We start from the raw sequence: 20,535 nt of genomic DNA, 5'->3' as shown, positions 1-20,535 counted from the left end.
CTATTAGTGGTAAATATTATGTTACCATACAGTGAAAATTTCAGAGACTGCTTTTTTTTTTAAATATATTTTGAAATTAATGCTATTAATTCTAATATTATGACAACTTCTCGTTCTCTATTTGAATTACATATATTATTATGTAATGTTATGTCAACATATTATGTCATCTATATATATATATGTGCCTAATAATAATAATAATAATAATAATTATTATTATTATTATTATCATTTTTATGATTAATGATAATGATATTGAAAATAAAACATAATTAAATAATAAATAAAAATAAATTATTATCATTTTATATTTTATCATTTTCATTAGTATTTTACATCCATATTATTAATAGTATTATGAATACTGTTACTATTACTTTTAATAAATATAGTAATAATAATAATATTCTTTTTGTTGTTGTTATATTTTTTTTTTCTACCATGAAATATGTAATAATTGAAACTATGTGTATTTTCAGATAATAATTGAAAAAAATAAGACACCAAATTTTTTTTTTTTTGAATGATGCAATTTTTTCAAAATGATTTTAAAACGTTAACAACGTTGACACATTTTTAATTAGTTCAATATTTATTGTATTTTTTAATATCTTTATTTAAAAAGTTTAATTTTCATATAATTTTCAATAATCAAGAATATCATTTTACAAGAATTTAGACCAATGTGAAGGGAATGAGATGATTTACATAAAAGATATTCTGCATATAAGCCAGCCTCTGTTCTCAGTGAACCCTCTACCCTGAGTTGGGTGGATTGTCTTACTTTTTGCTAATTGCTTGTGATTATTAATTGTTTTCGCCTTCCTTGCAGATGTCCTCCCAGAACCAGAAGCCATGGGATAGCATTACACCAGTATATCATGACACGTAATCCGTCCTGACACACACACAAAATATGGTTACAGCAACATTGCCACCGGTGACAAGTTTTGTTTAAAAACAAGATCCGATACTTAAGGCCAAATTACAAATAAATGTCATGATAAGTAAGTGCAGATATCACAGGAGGTCTCCTTATATCCCAATCCCCACCATCACATCGCATTATATCCCCTTACAAACAGAAGGGCAATTCATACAGGACATGAAAACCGCACCATTCACTTACTTACCGGGAGTCTGTAATGTTACTGGCACCCACTGTATAATGTGACAGCTCTCCACCCCAGGAAACACAAGAAGAACTAGAATAGAAATGTATTTGCAACATTGATTATAGATTTTATACACAGGGGGAATCAAAATGTTACATTAAAGGGACGAGGCAGGCCCAATGTAGAAGATTCAGTCATTGTAAGGGTTAATGCACAAGAGATACAAGAAAGATAAACCTCTGTTCTAAATAATTATAGACTTATCTGTCTGTATAATATCTGCCATCATCTCTACATCTATCGACAATCTTATATACAAAGACAAAACAATCTACTTTCAAGAATTTTATCTATCTATCTATCTATCTATCTATCTATCTATCTATCTATCTCATATCTATCTATCTCATATCTATCTATCTATCTATCTATCTATCTATCTATCTATCTATCCATCTCATATCTATCTATCTCATATCTATCTATCTCATATCTATCTATCTCCTATCTATCTCATATCTATCTATCTATCTATCTATCTATCTATCTATCTATCTATCTCATATCTATCTATCTATCTATCTATCTATCTCATATCTATCTATCTCATATCTATCTATCTATCTCATATCTATCCATCTATCTATCTATCTATCTATCTATCTATCTCATATCTATCTCATATCTATCTATCTATCTATCTCATATCTATCTATCTATCTATCTCATATCTATCTATCTATATCTATCTATCTCATATCTATCTATCTCATATCTATCTATCTATCTATCTCATATCTATATATCTATCTATCTCATATCTATCTATCTATCTATCTATCTATCTATCTATCTATCTCATATCTATCTCATATCTATCTATCTATCTCATATCTATCTATCTATCTATCTCATATCTATCTATCTATCTATATCTATCTATCTCATATCTATCTATCTCATATCTATCTATCTATCTCATATCTATCAAGAGAGGCCTGGATGACTTTCTGGAGAGAAAAAATATCACGGGTTATGGGGATAAAACATTTATTTAATTCTTGAAGGTTGGACTTGATGGACTTGCGTCTCCTTCCAGCCTTATATACTATGATACTATGATATCTATCTATCTATCTATCTCATATCTATCTATCTATCTCATATCTATCTATCTATCTATCTATCTATCTATCTATCTCATATCTATCTCATATCTATCTCATATCTATCTATCTATCTCATATCTATATATCTATCTCATATCTATCTATCTATCTCATATCTATCTACCTATCTATCTATCTATCTATCTATCTATCTATCTCATATCTATCTCATATCTATCTATCTATCTATCTATCTTATATCTATCTATCTCATATCTATCTCATATCTATCTATCTCATATCTATCTATCTCATATCTATCTATCTCATATCTATCTCATATCTATCTCATATCTATCTATATATCTATCTCATATCTATCTATCTCATATCTATCTATCTCATATCTATCTATCTATCTATCTATCTATCTATCTATCTATCTATCTATCTATCTCATATCTATCTATCTATCTATCTCATATCTATCCATCTCATATCTATCTATCTCATATCTATCTATCTATCTATCTATCTATCTATCTATCTATCTATCTATCTATCTATCTCTCCAAAACACAAATCCATCACATTATGCAGCCCTGTGTAGATCATGAGGGACATATCCAAACAAAAGAAGACACTACAAATCAATAACATGGTCAGATATAACAGCTCACAGGCGCTTATAATCTATGAATAATTATCTATATGTAGCTGTAGCTATCAATGTTGTTATCTATATAAGAATCTATGTCTATCTATGTGATAATTACACATTTAACATATATTTTTCTCTGTCTCAATCTTTTTGTAATGACTATTTTCATCTATCTATATGTATATATTTTGTACAAATCTCATTTGTATCTACAGCATTTATCAATATACCGTATTAATTCATCTATCTATATCCATCTCTACATCTACATCAACCGTCTCATATCTATCTATAACATGACTATATATATGTCTTGTGTCCAAAGACATCAATTTGAAGCTACTGCCCCATCAACTAATTTTCAAGCTATCAACTATCTATTCTCATGTCTCACATCTATTTATATATCTTTTATCTATCTCATATCTATCTATCTCATATCTATCTATCTATCTATCTCCTATCTATCTATCTATCTCATATCTATCTATCTCATATATATCTATCTCATATCTACCTATCTATCTATCTATCTATCTATCTATCTCATATCTATCTATCTATCTCATATCTATCTATCTCTCTATCTATCTATCTATCTCCTATCTATCTATCTATCTCCTATTTATCTATCTATCTATCTATCTATCATCTATCTATCTATCTATCTATCTATCTATCTATCTATCCATTTCATATCACTCCAACACTTATCTTTTTCTCTACCTATTTATTTATCTATCCATTTTCTATTTATTCATCTATCCGTCTAATTGCAAATTATAATATTGGTGTTTGGGGCCCAATGGTCCCAATGGGAATGGGAATGGCCCATATTATAATCCGGGCCTTCTCTGGATTGGCCCATTCTCTCTGGCCCATTAGCCGGTGCAGTGCTAATACTGTAGGGCTAGTGTTATATATTGGAGGGCTGGAGCTATATACTGGGGGCTGGAGCTATATACTGGGGGCTGGAGCTATATACTTGGGGGCTGGAGCTATATACTTGGGGGCTGGAGCTATATATTCAGGGGCTGGAGCTATATATTGGGGGATAAAACTATATATTGGGGGGCTGGAGTTATATACTGGGGGATGGAGCTATATACTTGGGGGCTGGAGCTATATATTCAGGGGCTGGAGCTATATATTCAGGGGCTGGAGCTATATATTGGGGGATAAAACTATATATTGGAGGGCTGGAGTTATATACTGGGTGTAATTTCCACTGGTGAAATAAACACCTATTTGTCACGGAGTGCTGCTTTTCCATTTTTTATGGGTGCTGGAGTTATATACTCGGGGGCTGGAGCTATATACTCGGGGGCTAGAGCTATTTACTTGGGGGGCTGAAGCTATATACTGGAGGGTTGGAAATATATACTGGAGGGCTGGTGATATATACTGGGGGCTGGAGCTATATACTTGTGGGCTGGAGCTATATACTGGGGCATGGAGCTATATACTGGGGTCTGGAGCTATATACTGTGGTCTAGAGCTATATACAGAGGCATGGAGCTATATACTGGAGCATGGAGCTATCTAGCTATTTGCTATTATTGGAATTTTTGGGTAAATTGTCAGCAAAATTATTCTATAGATAAGGAGGATACTATATATTTTATTCTATAGATAATGAGGTTATATAAAGAGGTGCAGAAGCAGCAGGAATACCTAAGGGGCTCAATGGTCCAACTCATAACATAGACCTCAGTATTCCTATAGACATGTGTTACATGGGGCCCCCAGAGCACATAACTTCCATAACATTACATGATGAATTCATATAGATGATAGCAATCCCCAACATTGACCATGTCCAACCACTCTCATCGTCTGCCACAATCCTCTTCTCCATGCAGCGTCCTATAAATCAGTGGAAGAGCATGGTCTGTGACTGAGGTTGTTAACAATCTCTGAGATGATAAATTCAAGGAGCCGGAGAAATATCATAGATTCTGCCGCTCGCTGCTATTTTATAGCAAAAAGTGACATCATGTGGCCGAGGCATAAAAGTGCAATACTGTATCTACAGTGTCGTGTTATCTCAATGTATTATATGTATCTCTCTGTATAGTAGGACATATACTGGGTGTATATCTATATGGAGAATTTCCATCCAAAAGGGAACCATTGCAGGTGTACAGAGACTAATAGACCATTCATCTCTGCTGGGGAATCTGGGAATATGCAAATAGGTTTTCTAGAGTTAGAGAAGGAAAACTTTGCCTCAGTGCTACCTTGAAAGGCAGCCCCCACTACATCAAGCACACATTAGGAGAAGGAGAATCACGCTGTCCTGTTAGAAGGTATGGATCATTTCTCATTTCAACATTCTGGGGGTCATTTACTAAGGGCCCGATTCGCGTTTTCCCGACGTGTTACCCGAATATTTCCGATTTGCGCCGATTGTACCTGAATTGCCCCGGGATTTTGGCGCACGCGATCGGATTGTGGCGCATCGGCGCCGGCATGCGCGCGACGGAAATCGGGGGGTGTGGCCGAACGAAAACCCGACGGATTCGGAAAAAACGCCGCATTTAAAAAAAGAAAAGTGTCGCGGAGCTTGCACTTACCTTCACTAGGAATAAGCCGGTGAACTTGAGTGCGTTCCGATGCTCTTCAGCGCAGCAGCGCCACCTGGTGGACGTCGGAGGAACTGCCTTAATGAATCCCGGCCGGACCCGAATCCACCGCAGAGAACGCGCCGCTGGATCGCGAATGCCTCTGTGTTGAGGCATCATGAGATTGATAATAGACAAAACACAGATAAAGACATCTAGAAGACAAGATGGTGTAAATGAATAACCTATCCATCAGATATGGAAGATGCCCATCAGCTAGTAGCAGTATTTCCTGAGAGGCCACTACATAATGGATGGAGTCAGAAGGAGACAGTTCCGACCATAGTGTAGCAGCCATCATGGTCGTAAGCCTTGGTAAAAGAATAACAATCCTGAACAATGTTCTCCAGTAATGTAACCAGTGTAAAGGAAAGGTGCCCCATATACGTGGCACTTTGGATATCTTTGCATGTGAATGTGCCACGTGTCAAGGGGTAACTCTCTTATTGTTGGGGGAAGGGCCACCATTAGTGGAGTAAAAAACATTAACTCCAGTCCTGGCCAGTCACAGAAAGTCGCTTCCCCTGCGACTATTGGCTGCTGAGGGTACTGTGGATATTGGCTACAGTGGGGTCACTGTGAACATATTGGCTACTGTGGAGGGGACTATAATATTTGGATACTGCAGGTTACTGTGACTAATTACTATGGGGACACTATGGTTATTAGCTACTGGGAAAGCATTGTGATTTGTGGCTACTGCGGGCACTGTAACTGGGGGAGGACTGTGACTATATTGGTTACCATTAGTATACTGACTACTGTGGGTGCACTGTCACTATTTTGGCTACTGTGGGGCCCTTGTGACTATATTGGCTTATGTGGGGGCACACTTCCCATAGCAGTGCAGATTGTGCCAGAAAATTGAACACCGGGCGTCACTATTGGATTATCTGGTGCAACCGGCACATGAGTGAGGGCAAACTGCACAAAGGCAGATTGCACCAGTTTTCATATATCTGGACCACAGGCGCTATGACTATATTGGCTACTGTGGGAGCACCATTAATATATTGGCTACTGTGGGAGCACTCTGATTCCATGGGCTACTGTGGGGCCATTTTGAGCATATTGGCTACTGTTGGGTCACTGTTACTACATTGGATAACATTGAATGCTGTATTGGCTACTGTGGGGTCTAACAGGAAGCACTGTTACTACATTGGCTACGGTGGGTCACTTTTATTCTACTGAATTCTGTGGTAGAATAACTGTGATCTCTACTGTAGAAGCATAACAGAATTATTTTTTAGAAGATGATGATGAGGTGAGAAATCTAAAATGCTTGTATTGCTAAATGTATAGAAACGAGTTGTGGTTGGAAGAAGCTGACATAGTGGCCAGGTAAAAGAAGAAAATGAAAGAGACTCCTCGCCTCAAAGACATCCTCTGTCAGTCACCAGGTTTACAGTAAGTGCTGGTATTACCCATGAGCTCACAATTCTCTGGCATCTCTCCTGTACTGTGACGCTCTGTTATCTTCTCCTTTAAGGGCGACCTACATTGAAACTTCTACTCTGGCTGTCTGTCTCACTCCACGTTGTTCTGGCCCTGAATCTATGTAGTAAACTTGGTTCCAGTGGTTTTTCTATGTAGCAGGCTTGGTTCTGGCCCTGTATCTATGTAGAAATTTTGGTTCTCTGTAGTAATCATGTTTGTGGTTTTGTACCTGTAGTAAGCTTCATTCTGGTAACATAAGTAAGTAATTAGTCTGACCACTGGCTTACCCTAAGAAGGGTAAGATGTAAGAAGGGCTACAAGTACCCCATATGCTATTTACTTTTGTGGGACTGGGGGAGATAGCTTTCCCAGAAATCCCACAGAAGTCCTAGAAGCACAACATTCCGATATTATGGAGACCTCTGTCGACAGGATTTCTGGTGCTTCCAAAATTGGACTCCCAGAGGCCAGGGAATTATCAATGTCCTGTGGGTTAGGGGTAAGTTTAGTAAGTAGCTCTATAAGCAGCTTTATAATAATATACAATGAGAAAATTCCTAAAATGCACAATGTTGTAGAGTCTGTGTAACTCTTTTACATAACTGGCTGTGCTGCTGTTTCATAGATGTAACAGTACTGTGCTTAGGGCTGACCTTATGTATTTGCTTTACTATTGTACCGGCACTCTTTTCTTTAACCCTCATCACCGAGTAACAAAATTTAAAGTCAGAGAGTTGCATTTTCAGGAGAGGTGGATATACATAGAAGATCAAGCTCTCAAAGTCTCAGAGTCTCAAAGTATAGAGAGTAAGGATGGGGTCACATCGGCTGCACTAAATCAAAGTGTCGAGAAGTGCACACTGAGAAGTCTAAGAATAAAGATCTTTAAGTTAATGAGACCTAGTAGAGGCAACAGCTTCTTTATTTACACGGCGGCTCGGTGGTTAGAACTACAGCCTTGCAGCACCGGGGTCCTGGGTTCAAGTCCCGTCCAGGTCAACATCTTCAAAGAGTTTGTATGTTCTCTCCGGTTTCCTCACACGCTACAAAACATACTGGTAGGTTGATTAGATTGTGAGCCCCATGGGAACAGGGACCGATTTGGCAAGATCTGTGCAGCGCTGCGGAATCTGTGTGCGCTATATAAAAAACAGAGAATTGCATTAGCTTTTGTTCACTCGGTCAGTTCCAAATTCCTGGAAATATTTGATGGGGAGAATAGTGCAGCTTACACCCCAATGAAATCCTGACACTCTGGTGATGTTACTGAACCTGCTCCAGGGTTAGACCGGGGCTGCCATATAAAGTAAATCATGCTCACCTATCTCATGGCTGCATGGCTGCATGGACCACCTTTCTGCAAAAGGCCGTTATCAAATGAAGCAAAATGTGCACGATCCCGCAATTTGCAAAAACACTGCCACCTTTTATGGTTCACAAACAAGTCCATACAAAACCAACGCAGTTCAGGGGGAAGAACTACCCTCAATCATGGCTGGACAGGGGTTATTGGACTACTGAGGGCCTACTCTCGATCAGCTCCTGAGAAGTACATCCAAGTAGCCTCCAAATTAAGTTCTTTTCCTTCACCTTTGGGTTGGCATGTTGGGCTACAGTCAGGGCCAACCTGAGGATCCTCAGGTTCTCCGGGTTCTTGGACTACTGAGGGCCTACTCTCGATCAACTCCTGAGAAATAGATACTAGTAGCCTCCAAATTAAGTTATTTTCCTTCACCTTTGGGTTGGCATGTTGGGTTACATCCAGGGCCCACCGGGGGATCCTCCGGTTCTCTGGGTACTTGGACTACTGAGGGCCTACTCTCGATCAACTCCTGAGAAATAGATACTAGTAGCCTCCAAATTAAGTTCTTTTCCTTCACCTATGGGTTGGCATGTTGGGTTACAGTCATGGCCTACCTGAGGATCCTCAGGTTCTCCGGGTTCTTGGACTACTGAGGGCCTACTCTCAATCAACTCGTGAGAAGTAGATATTAGTAGCCTCCAAATTAAGTTATTTTCCTTTACCTTTGAGTTGGCATGTTGGGTTACAGCCAGGACCCACCTGAGGATCTTCAGGTTCTCTGGGTTCTTGGACTACTGAGGGCCTACTCTCGATCAACTCATGAGAAATAGATACTAGTAGCCTCCAAGTTAAGTTCTTTTCCTTCACCTATGGGTTGGCATGTTGGGCTACAGTCAGGACCTACCTGAGGATCCTCAGGTTCTCCGGGTTCTTGGACTACTGAGGGCCTACTCTCGATCAACTCCTGAGAAATAGATACTAGTAGCCTCCAAATTAAGTTCTTTTCCTTCACCTATGGGCTGGCATGTTGGGTTACAGCCAGGGCCCACCGGGGGATCCTCAGGTTCTCCGGGTTCTTGGACTACTGAGGGCCTACTCTCAATCAACTCATGAGAAATAGATACTAGTAGCCTCCAAATGAAGTTCTTTTCCTTCACCTATGGGTTGGCATGTTGGGTTACAGCCAGGGCCCAACTGGGGATCCCCAGGTTCCTCAGGCTCTTGGATTACTGAGGGCCTACTCTCGATCAACTCATGAGAAATAGATACTAGTAGCCTCCAAGTTAAGCTCTTTTCCTTCACCTATGGGTTGGCATGTTGGGCTACACCCAGGGCCTATCTGAGGATCCTCGGGCTCTCTGGTTGGCCAGTCCGATATTTGTGGTTCCGTTCAGTAAGTATGATCCAGACATGAACAGAGTCTTTCTAGAAGGGACACATCCCTTTGAGTTTTGAGTAAGGGGGTCGGAGTAATTTTTTGTTCTTTCCGCTGTCAAAAACTTCCCCGGCCTTGAAGGTGTAACAATCCTCCGTCCTAACAAGGAGACGGTGAAGTCATTAGCGGGAATAGGACAAATGAGCATAGGCCTCTAAAACGTTGTAATCCCTCGAAGGGACATATTTTAGATTGTAATGGCAATCTCGATACCAAATGAGACTGGAGATAATGCTCTTACCAAAATGAGTAATGATTAAAATGTCATAATTACTCCGATAGTTTATATGTTCAATCTAATCAGCTTTACATCTAATTTATCAGGCGCCGCGCTCATAAACCACCATCGTTTACACGTATCCCGGACGCCATCTCTGTCGAGCCGACCGAATCCAGTCATTCTTCTCAATTTACATCCGAGGCGGATAATTCAACTTCTATTTAAAAAGCCAAACAACAAACTAGAATTATTAGTCCCAACTTTTGGCCCATTAATAGTTGAATCTCTCTTACCAGTTTCATTACGGTGACGGATAGCGGAGAGGCTGCGGCTCGACGCATTAAAAATCATAACAGATTTACGGTAGGATTTTAATCGCTTTTCATTTCGCCGCCGATTTGTCAGATATTTTTTTTTTTTCTTTCGCATGCCAGATGTCATATTTCCTTTCCTCCGCAATCTGGATGATGATAGATACGAGAGAATAAGCCAGAGCCGCACAATTAGCATTCAGTCAAATGGAATCAATTAGACTGATCATGTAATAATTAGTGGCCGCGTCCTGGATGCTTTGGGAAAAAAAAAAAATTTAGGGAAAAAGTGAAATTTTTTGTAAAATTAATATATTTTGACCTTTAGTGCTACCAGGACAGTACATCAGCGCCGGCACACACCTGCTCATAGCCAAACCTCCATATCCCTCCAGTGTCCAGACATCTCCCTACAATCCGCAGCTTGGAAATCGATTTTATTTTGAATTCCATCTGAATGGAAAGGTTGAAAGTTTCGAGAGGACGGCAGAGGATTTTCACCGCCAAAAATAATCACTTTTTAAAATAGAATGATAAACCCAACATCTACTAAAAGAGGGTTGATGGATATGCAGTGATGTCACAGTACAGAGAAAATACACACAGTGATGTCACAGTACAGAGAAAATACACACAGTGATGTCACAGTACAGAGATAATACACACAGTGATGTCACAGTACAGGGGATAATACACACAGTGATGTCACAGTACAGAGAAAATACACACAGTGATGTCACAGTACAGAGATAATACACACAGTGATGTCACAGTACAGAAATAATACACACAGGGATGTCACAGTACAGGGGATAATACACACAGTGATGTCACAGTACAGGGATAATACACACAGTGATGTCACAGTACAGGGATGATACACACAGTGATGTCACAGTACAGGATAATACACACTGTGATGTCACAGTACATGGATAATACACACAGTGATGTCACAGTACAGGGATAATACACACAGTGATGTCACAGTACAGGGATAATACACACAGTGATGTCACAGTACAGAGATAATACACACAGTGATGTCACAGTACAGGGATAATACACACAGTGATGTCACGGTACAGGGATAATACACACAGTGATGTCACAGTACAGTGATGATACACACAGTGATGTCACAGTACAGGATAATACACACAGTGATGTCACGGTACATGGATAATACACACAGTGATGTCACAGTACAGGGATAATACACACAGTGATGTCACAGTACAGAGATAATACACACAGTGATGTCACAGTACAGGGATAATTCCCACAGTGATGTCACAGAACATGGATGATACACACAGTGATGTCACAGTACAGGATAATACACACAGTGATGTCACAGTACAGGGATAATACACACAGTGATGTCACAGTACAGAGATAATACACACAGTGATGTCACAGTACAGGATAATACACACAGTGATGTCACAGTAAATGGATAATACACACAGTGATGTCACATAACATATATAATACACACAGTGATGTCACAGTACAGAGATAATACACACAGTGATGTCACAGTACAGAGATAATATACACATTGATGTCACAGTACAGGGGATAATACACACAGTGATGTCACAGTACAGGGGATAATACACACAGTGATGTCACAGTACAGGGATAATACACACAGTGATGTCACAGTACAGGGATAATACACACAGTGATGTCACAGTACAGGGATAATACACACAGTGATGTCACAGTACAGGGATAATACACACAGTGATGTCACAGTACAGGGAGAATACACACAGTGATTTCACAGTACAGGGATAATACACACAGTGATGTCACAGTACGGGGATAATACACACAGAGATGTCACAGTACAGGGCTATTAAACACAGTGATGTCACAGTGCAGGGATAATACACACAGTGATGTCACAGTACAGGGATAATACACACAGTGATGTCACAGTACAGAGATAATACACACAGGGATGTCACAGTATAGAGATAATACACACAGTGATGTCACAGTACAGGGATAATACACACAGTGATGTCACAGTACAGAGATAATACACACAGTGATGTCACAGTACAGGGATAATACACACAGTGATGTCACAGTACGGGGATAATACACACAGTGATGTCACAGTACAGAGATAATACACACAGTGATGTCACAGTACAGAGATAATACACAGTGATGTCACAGTACAGGGATAATACACACAGTGATGTCACAGTACAGGGCTATTAAACACAGTGATGTCACAGTTCAGGGATAATACACACAGTGATGTCACAGTACAGGGATAATACACACAGTGATGTCACAGTACAGAGATAATACACACAGTGATGTCACAGTACAGGTATAATACACACAGTGATGTCACAGTACAGGGATAATAAACACAGTGATGTCACAGTACGGGGATAATACACACAGTGATGTCACAGTACAGGGATAATACACACAGTGATGTCACAGTACGGGGATAATACACACAGTGATGTCACAGTACAGGGATAATACACACAGTGATGTTACAGTACAGGGATAATACACACAGTGATGTCACAGTACAGGGATAATATACACAGTGATGTCACAGTACAGGGATAATACACACAGTGATGTCACAGTACAGGGATAATACACACAGTGATGTCACAGTACAGGTATAATACACACAGGGATGTCACAGTACAGGGATAATACACACAGTGATGTCACAGTACAGGTATAATACACACAGTGATGTCACAGTACAGGGATAATACACACAGTGATGTCATTGAACGATTTCCATGACCTCCCAGTGACGGGATGATACTAGGGCTGTGTGGAGAGATCAATAGGTCAAGGAAGCTTTTTCCAACCTCCTGGAGCTCTTTGCAGCATAGTCTGGCGCTTTGCTCTGCTCAGGGCTGTAGGAGGGCGGTCATTGTGGAATATGTTGGCACCACACAAATTAATAAAATAAATAAATGCCAAACTTACAGAAAGTCATTGATAATTTTCCTAATACAACAGGATATCTTATACATAGATAGAACAATGGATTTTGCAGTGAAATATGTGATTTTAATTGATGCAAGAGTAAAAGTCACAGTAGGGTCCCAAACTTTTATTTTTCATTTAACATTTGAGTCAAAGTTGCAGTAGGGTTCAAAAATGTGATTTCATGTGTATTTAAGAGATTATCCAGGCTAATTGGAAAATCCCTGCAGGTCAGGAGGAGAGAAAAAAAGTACTTACCTTTCTCTGGCTCCCCATTCCCGCAGCGTGGTTGACTGATAAGTGATCACATGACCAATACGGCCAATCATCTGCCACGGTAGTCACAGGAGTGGAAACTGTCATACCTGTACTGTTATAAAGGGCTATTGATTGGCCAAAGCAGTCACGTGACCAGCAACACAGATGGCGTTAAAGCTGCAGTAAGGTGCGGACAGAGGCGTAACTAGGAGAGACAGGGCCCCACAGCAGACTTCTGTACGGGGCCCTCTTTCACCTTATATATTATATAATATATTTGTAAGTTACAATCACACACATTTATTTACACATTTAATACACATACAGCATATACACACCATATACACACCTACAGTATTTACACATCACATATACAAACATACACACATGCTTACAGTGCCATATACACCCATACAGCATTTACAAACATACAGCACATACATACAATACACATATAGCATATACACACATACAGTATTTACACACCACATATACAAACATACAGCATGTACACACATACGCACAGTACCATATACACCCATGCAGCATATACACACATATAGCAAATTTGTACATACATACAATCCTACTTACAGACATACAGCGTATACAAACATATAGTATAATTATGTGTATAAGTAATGTGTATAAGTATATACACATTTAATACAAATACAGCATGTACACACCATATTCACACATACAGTATTTACACAACACATATACAAACATACAGCATGTACACACATGCTTACAGTAACATATACGCCCATGCAGCATTTACACACATACAGCAAATTTGTACATACATAAATACTATATACAGACATACAGCGTATACACACTATATTCACACATACAGTATTTACACACCACATATACAAACATACAGGATGTACACACATATGCACAGTGCCATATACGCCCATGCGGCATATACACACATACAGCCAATTTGTACATACATACATACAATACTATATACAGACATACACCATATACAGGCAGTCCCCGGGTTACATACAAGATAGGGTCTGTAGGTTTGTTCTTAAGTTGAATTTGTATGTAAGTCAGAACTGTATATTTTATCATTGTAATCCTAGACAGAACTTTTTTGGTCTCTGTGACAATTGGATTTTAAAAATGTTGGGTTGTCATAAGAATCAATATTAACAATGAAGCTTCATTACAGACACCTGTGATAACTGTTACAGCTGATCAATGTAGCCTAGGACTAAAGTACAGTAATTACCAACATCCAGAGGTCCGTTTGTAACTAGGGGTCGTATGTAAGTCGAGTGTTCTTAAGTAGGGGACCGCCTGTACATACATATAAGGCATATAAACATTTATTACACATATAGCATATGCAAACCATATACACACATACAGTATTTACACACCACATATACAAACATACAGGATGTACAAACATGCAGCATATACACACATACAGCAAATTTGTACATTCATACATACAATACTATATACAGCACATACAAACTTATAAAGTATATACACTCCACACACCTACAGCACATACACACCCAGTATCTCAGATACCGGAGCCCCCTAACACTGTGGGCCCCATAGCAGCTACAATGGCTGCTACTCCTGTAATTACGCCCCTGGGTGCCAAACAATATTTTAGGTTTAAATCTCAAATTTTTTGCCTGATTTCTCATTGACCCCAAACTTTACTTATTTACATAAAATAATATTTCATTTCTTTTTTTTTTTTTAAACTTTGTTTATTGATTTTAGATTGCAAATATAAGTACACCAATGAGCAATATTTCATTTCAACCTAAAACGGTGACAAACACCCCCCAGAAATCTTGTAAGTACGTAGAAATATGTCCCGTTGACGTGAAGCGTCCTGTAGTCTAATTACACGGATGACTATAGTGCGTCTTGTTAATCACAAGCCATAAATTGCGCCTTTGGGACAGGGATTTCGGGGGGGGGTTTATACACTGTCACCCGGCGCTCTATAAAGTCCTGGTACACAGGCGATAGGAAGCGCCGGCCATAAAAGGAAATTAGAGGTAGAAGACGTTCGCTAAATACTTAGAAAATCTACGGCAATTACGGTTTTATGAATTAAGAACTATTTGACTTGCCGCTAATGGTCCTGATACTGGTACTGAACCATAACTAATGCTGCAAAATTACAAGACGAACATCATCTAAAATATCATCTAAAATATCATTGTGTCCTAATTTCAAGGTCATTGGACAATTATATGGGTCTCCTCTTAACTACTCACATAATTTGGGTAGAAATGAAGGATAGTTGGGCATTAAGCCTGTAATGTTACATATAATGGCGTCAAATCGGGAGGCCATAAATAGCCGGGAGAAGGGCCCCCGTTCATTTCCATATTTTTGTAGTGAAGTCTCAGTAAAAAGGCGCAGTTATGCCGGAGACTAAATAACTAGCGACTCCTGACACAGTGATAGATGGTAACATAGAAGGATAGAAGTCACCAACAACACCCAACAGACTCCGGAGGATGGGGGGGGGGGGGCAGTTTAAAATGTGTATTTGTAAAAATTTTAGTAATTTTAAAAAAAAATTATTGTGGCCTTAATATATTTTGTGTGTATCAAAAATATTCCAAAAGAAGTCATAATTGTGGAAGAAAATTATTTTTTTTAATTGTATATTTCTATATATTTTATATATATTTTTATTTGTATTTAATAATTGTAGAAGAAAAATTATCTATTTTGTTTTAAACAAAAATTCTACACTAAATTTGTAATAGAAATTTCATTTTTATCACAACTTATCTCCCCCCCCCCCTTCCCTGCACAGTGACCTATATATAGATAACACTGACCAATCATTACATCACTACTGACAATAGATGATGTCACAGCTTATCTCTTCCTCCTCCTCCTCCCTGTACAATGACCTCTATATAGATAACACTGACCCATCATTACATCACTACTGACAATAGATGATGTCACAGCTTATCTCCTCCCCCTCCCTGTACAATGACCTCTATATAGGTAACACTGACTCATCATTACATCACTACTGACAATAGATGATGTCACAGCTTATCTCCTCCCCCTCCCTGTACAATGACCTCTATATAGATAACACTGACCCATCATTACATCACTACTGACAATAGATGATGTCACAGCTTATCTCCTCCTCCTCCCTGTACAATGACCTCTATATAGATAACTCTGACCCATCATTACATCACTACAGACAATAGATGATGTCACAGCTTATCTCCTCCCCCCTCCCTGTACAATGACCTCTATATAGATAACACTGACTCATCATTACATCATTACTGACAATAGATGATGTCACAGCTTATCTCCCCCCCCCCCTCCATGTACAATGACCTCTATATAGATAACACTGACTCATCATTACATCATTACTGACAATAGATGATGTCACAGCTTATCTCCTCCCCCTCCCTGTACAATGACCTCTATATAGATAACACTGACCCATCATTACATCACTACTGACAATAGATGATGTCACAGCTTATCCCCTCCCCCTCCCTGTACAATGACCTCTATATAGATAACACTGACCCACATTACATCACTACTGACAATAGATGATGTCACAGCTTATCTCCTCCTTGGGAGATGTTCTATTTGTTTTGCACCTTGAAAATCTGAACTTGCAAGGATTCTTACCAAAATTCAGGGCAGGGCCCCAAGCCATGGTTCTTACTAACTTCACATTATAGAGATGATTGATAGGAGTATAGGCCAAGCATTTGCAATGTTGTTTCATTGAATAACATAGGACTCAGGACCAGGGTCGGCTCCAGGTATCAGTAGGCCCCTGGGCGACAGAGCCTCACTAGGTCCCTTTGCAGTGAATGTAGCAGCATTAAAAATTCAGAAACTAAAACAGTCTCCTGTTCCCTAAACAGTCTCCTGTTCCAACTCCAGGTTACTGCCAACCTTCCAACTCCAGGTTACTGCCAGCCCTCCAAATCCAGGTTACTGCCAGCCTTCCAACTTCAGGTTACTTCCAGCCCTCCAAATCCAGGTTACTGTCAGCCTTCCAACTCCAGGTTACTGCCAGCCTTCCAACTCCAGGTTACTGCCAACCTTCCAACTCCAGACTACTGCCAGCCCTCCAAATCCAGGTTACTCCCAGCCTTCCAAATCCAGGTTACTGCCAGCCTTCCAACTCCAGGTTACTGCCAACCTTCCAACTTCAGGCTACTGCCAGCCTTCCAACTCCAGGTTACTGCCAGCCTTCCAACTCTAGGTTACTGCCAACCTTCCAACTCCAGGTTACTGCCAGCCTTCCAACTCCAGGTTACTGCCAGCCTTCCAACTCCAGGTTACTGCCAACCTTCCAACTTCAGGTTACTGCCAGCCCTCCAACTTCAGGTTACTGCCAACCTTCCAACTTCAGGTTACTGCCAGCCTTCCAACTTCAGGTTAATGCCAGCCTTCCAACTCTAGGTTACTGCCAGCCCTCCAACTCCAGGTTACTGCCAGCCCTCCAACCTGGAGTTGGAAGGCTGGCAGTAAACTGGAGTTGGAAGGCTGGCAGTAGCCTGGAGTTGGAAGGTTGGCAGTAACCTGGAGTTGGAAGGCTGGCAGTAACCTGGAGTTGGAGGGCTGGCAGTAACCTAGAGTTGGAAGGCTGGCATTAACCTGAAGTTGGAAGGCTGGCAGTAACCTGAAGTTGGAAGGTTGGCAGTAACCTGGAGTTGGAAGGCTGGCAGTAACCTGGATTTGGAAGGCTGGCAGTAACCTGGAGTTGGAAGGTTGGCAGTAGCCTGGAGTTGGAAGGCTGGCAGTAACCTGGATTTGGAAGGCTGGGAGTAACCTGGATTTGGAAGGCTGGCAGTAGTCTGGAGTTGGAAGGTTGGCAGTAACCTGGAGTTGAAAGGCTGGCAGTAACCTGGAGTTGGAAGGCTGGCAGTAACCTGGATTTGGAAGGCTGGCAGTAACCTGGAAGGCTGGCAGTAGCCTGGAGTTGGAGGGCTGGCAGTAACCTGGAGTTGGAAGGCTGGCAGTAACCTGGAGTTGGAAGGCTGGCAGTAACCTGGATTTGGAAGGCTGGCAGTAACCTGGAGTTGGAGGGCTGGCAGTAACCTGGATTTGGAAGGCTGGCAGTAACCTGGAGTTGGAAGGCTGGCAGTAACCTAGATTTGGAAGGCTGGGAGTAACCTGGAGCGGGAAGGCTGGCAGTAGCCTGGATTTGGAGGGCTGGCAGTAACCTGAAGTTGGAAGGCTGGCAGTAACCTGGATTTGGAGGGCTGGCAGTAACCTGGAGTTGAAAGGTTGGCAGTAACCTGGAGTTGGAAGGTTGGCAGTAACCTGGAGTTGGAAGGCTGGCAGTAGCCTGGAGTTGGAAGGCTGGCAGTAACCTGGAGTTGGAGGGCTGGCAGTAACCTGGAGTTGGAAGGCTGGCAGTAACCTGGAGTTGGAGGGCTGGCAGTAACCTGGAGTTGGGAGGCTGGCAGTAACCTGGATTTGGAAGGCTGGGAGTAACCTGGAGCGGGAAGGCTGGCAGTAACCTGGAGTTGAAAGGTTGGCAGTAACCTGGAGTTGGAAGGGTGACAGTAACCTGGAGTTCGAAGGCTGGCAGTAACCTGGAGTTCGAAGGCTGGCAGTAACCTAGAGTTGGAGGGCTGGCAGTAACCTGGAGTTGGAAGGCTGGCAGTAGCCTGGAGTTGGAAGGCTGGCAGTAGCCTGGAGTTGGAAGGCTGGCAGTAACCTGGAGTTGGAAGGCTGACAGTAACCTGGAGTTGGAAGGCTGGCAGTAACCTGGAGTTGGAAGGCTGGCAGTAACCTGGAGTTGGAAGGCTGGCAGTAGCCTGGAGTTGGAAGGCTGGCAGTAACCTAGAGTTGGAGGGCTGGCAGTAACCTGGAGTTGGAAGGCTGGCAGTAGCCTGGAGTTGGAAGGCTGGCAGTAGCCTGGAGTTGGAAGGCTGGCAGTAACCTAGAGTTGGAAGGCTGGCAGTATCCTGGAGTTGGAAGGCTGGCAGTAACCTAGAGTTGGAAGGCTGGCAGTAACCTGGAGTTGGAAGGCTGGCAGTAACCTGGAGTTGGAGGGCTGGCAGTAACCTAGAGTTGGAAGGCTGGCAGTAACCTGGAGTTGGAAGGCTGGCAGTAACCTAGAGTTGGAAGGCTGGCAGTAACCTGGAGTTGGAAGGCTGGCAGTAGCCTGGAGTTGGAAGGCTGGCAGTAACCTGGAGTTGGAGGGCTGGCAGTAACCTGGAGTTGGAAGGCTGGCAGTAGCCTGGAGTTGGAAGGCTGGCAGTAACCTGGAGTTGGAAGGCTGGCAGTAACCTGGAGTTGGAAGGCTGGCAGTAGCCTGGAGTTGGAAGGCTGGCAGTAACCTAGAGTTGGAAGGCTGGCAGTAACCTGGAGTTGGAAGGCTGGCAGTAACCTAGAGTTGGAAGGCTGGCAGTAACCTGGAGTTGGAAGGCTGGCAGTAGCCTGGAGTTGGAAGGCTGGCAGTAGCCTGGAGTTGGAAGGTTGGCAGTAACCTGGAGTTGGAGGGCTGGCAGTAGCCTGGAGTTGGAAGATTGGCAGTAACCTGGAGTTGGAAGGCTGGCAGTAACCTGGAGTTGGAAGGCTGGCAGTAACCTGGAGTTGGAAGGCTGGCAGTAATCTGGATTTGGAAGGCTGGCAGTAACCTGGAAGGCTGGCAGTAGCCTGGAGTTGGAGGGCTGGCAGTAACCTGGAGTTGGAAGGCTGGCAGTAACCTGGAGTTGGAAGGCTGGCAGTAACCTGGATTTGGAGGGCTGGCAGTAACCTGGAGTTGGAGGGCTGGCAGTAACCTGGATTTGGAAGGCTGGCAGTAACCTGGAGTTGGAAGGCTGGCAGTAACCTGGATTTGGAAGGCTGGGAGTAACCTGGAGCGGGAAGGCTGGCAGTAGCCTGGATTTGGAGGGCTGGCAGTAACCTGAAGTTGGAAGGCTGGCAGTAACCTGGATTTGGAGGGCTGGCAGCAACCTGGAGTTGGAAGGCTGGCAGTAACCTAGAGTTGGAAGGCTGGCAGTAACCTGGAGTTGGAAGGCTGGCAGTAGCCTGGAGTTGGAAGGC

At 41.5% G+C, this 20,535-nt stretch overlaps 1 long non-coding RNA gene across 4 annotated transcripts in view; it reads right to left on the bottom strand.

The window, feature by feature from the left end:
• LOC140121010 (uncharacterized) overlaps positions 1–20,535 on the bottom strand; it is a 146,734-nt gene that overhangs the window by 89,345 nt on the left and 36,854 nt on the right. For 3 of the 4 annotated variants that reach the window (XR_011854009.1, XR_011854011.1, XR_011854012.1), the window contains exon 4: positions 1,137–1,208. This is a non-coding gene — a long non-coding RNA (uncharacterized lncRNA). Of the gene's footprint in view, positions 1–787; positions 902–1,136; positions 1,209–20,535 lie in introns of all 4 variants that reach the window. The other variant, XR_011854010.1, reaches the window with a different exon arrangement.

Source organism: Engystomops pustulosus, chromosome 3 (assembly GCF_040894005.1).
Source record: "Engystomops pustulosus chromosome 3, aEngPut4.maternal, whole genome shotgun sequence".
Lineage (NCBI taxonomy): Eukaryota > Metazoa > Chordata > Amphibia > Anura > Leptodactylidae > Engystomops > Engystomops pustulosus.
Note: the sequence above shows the minus strand (reverse complement) of the source record. Positions and strands in the feature narration are given on the sequence as shown.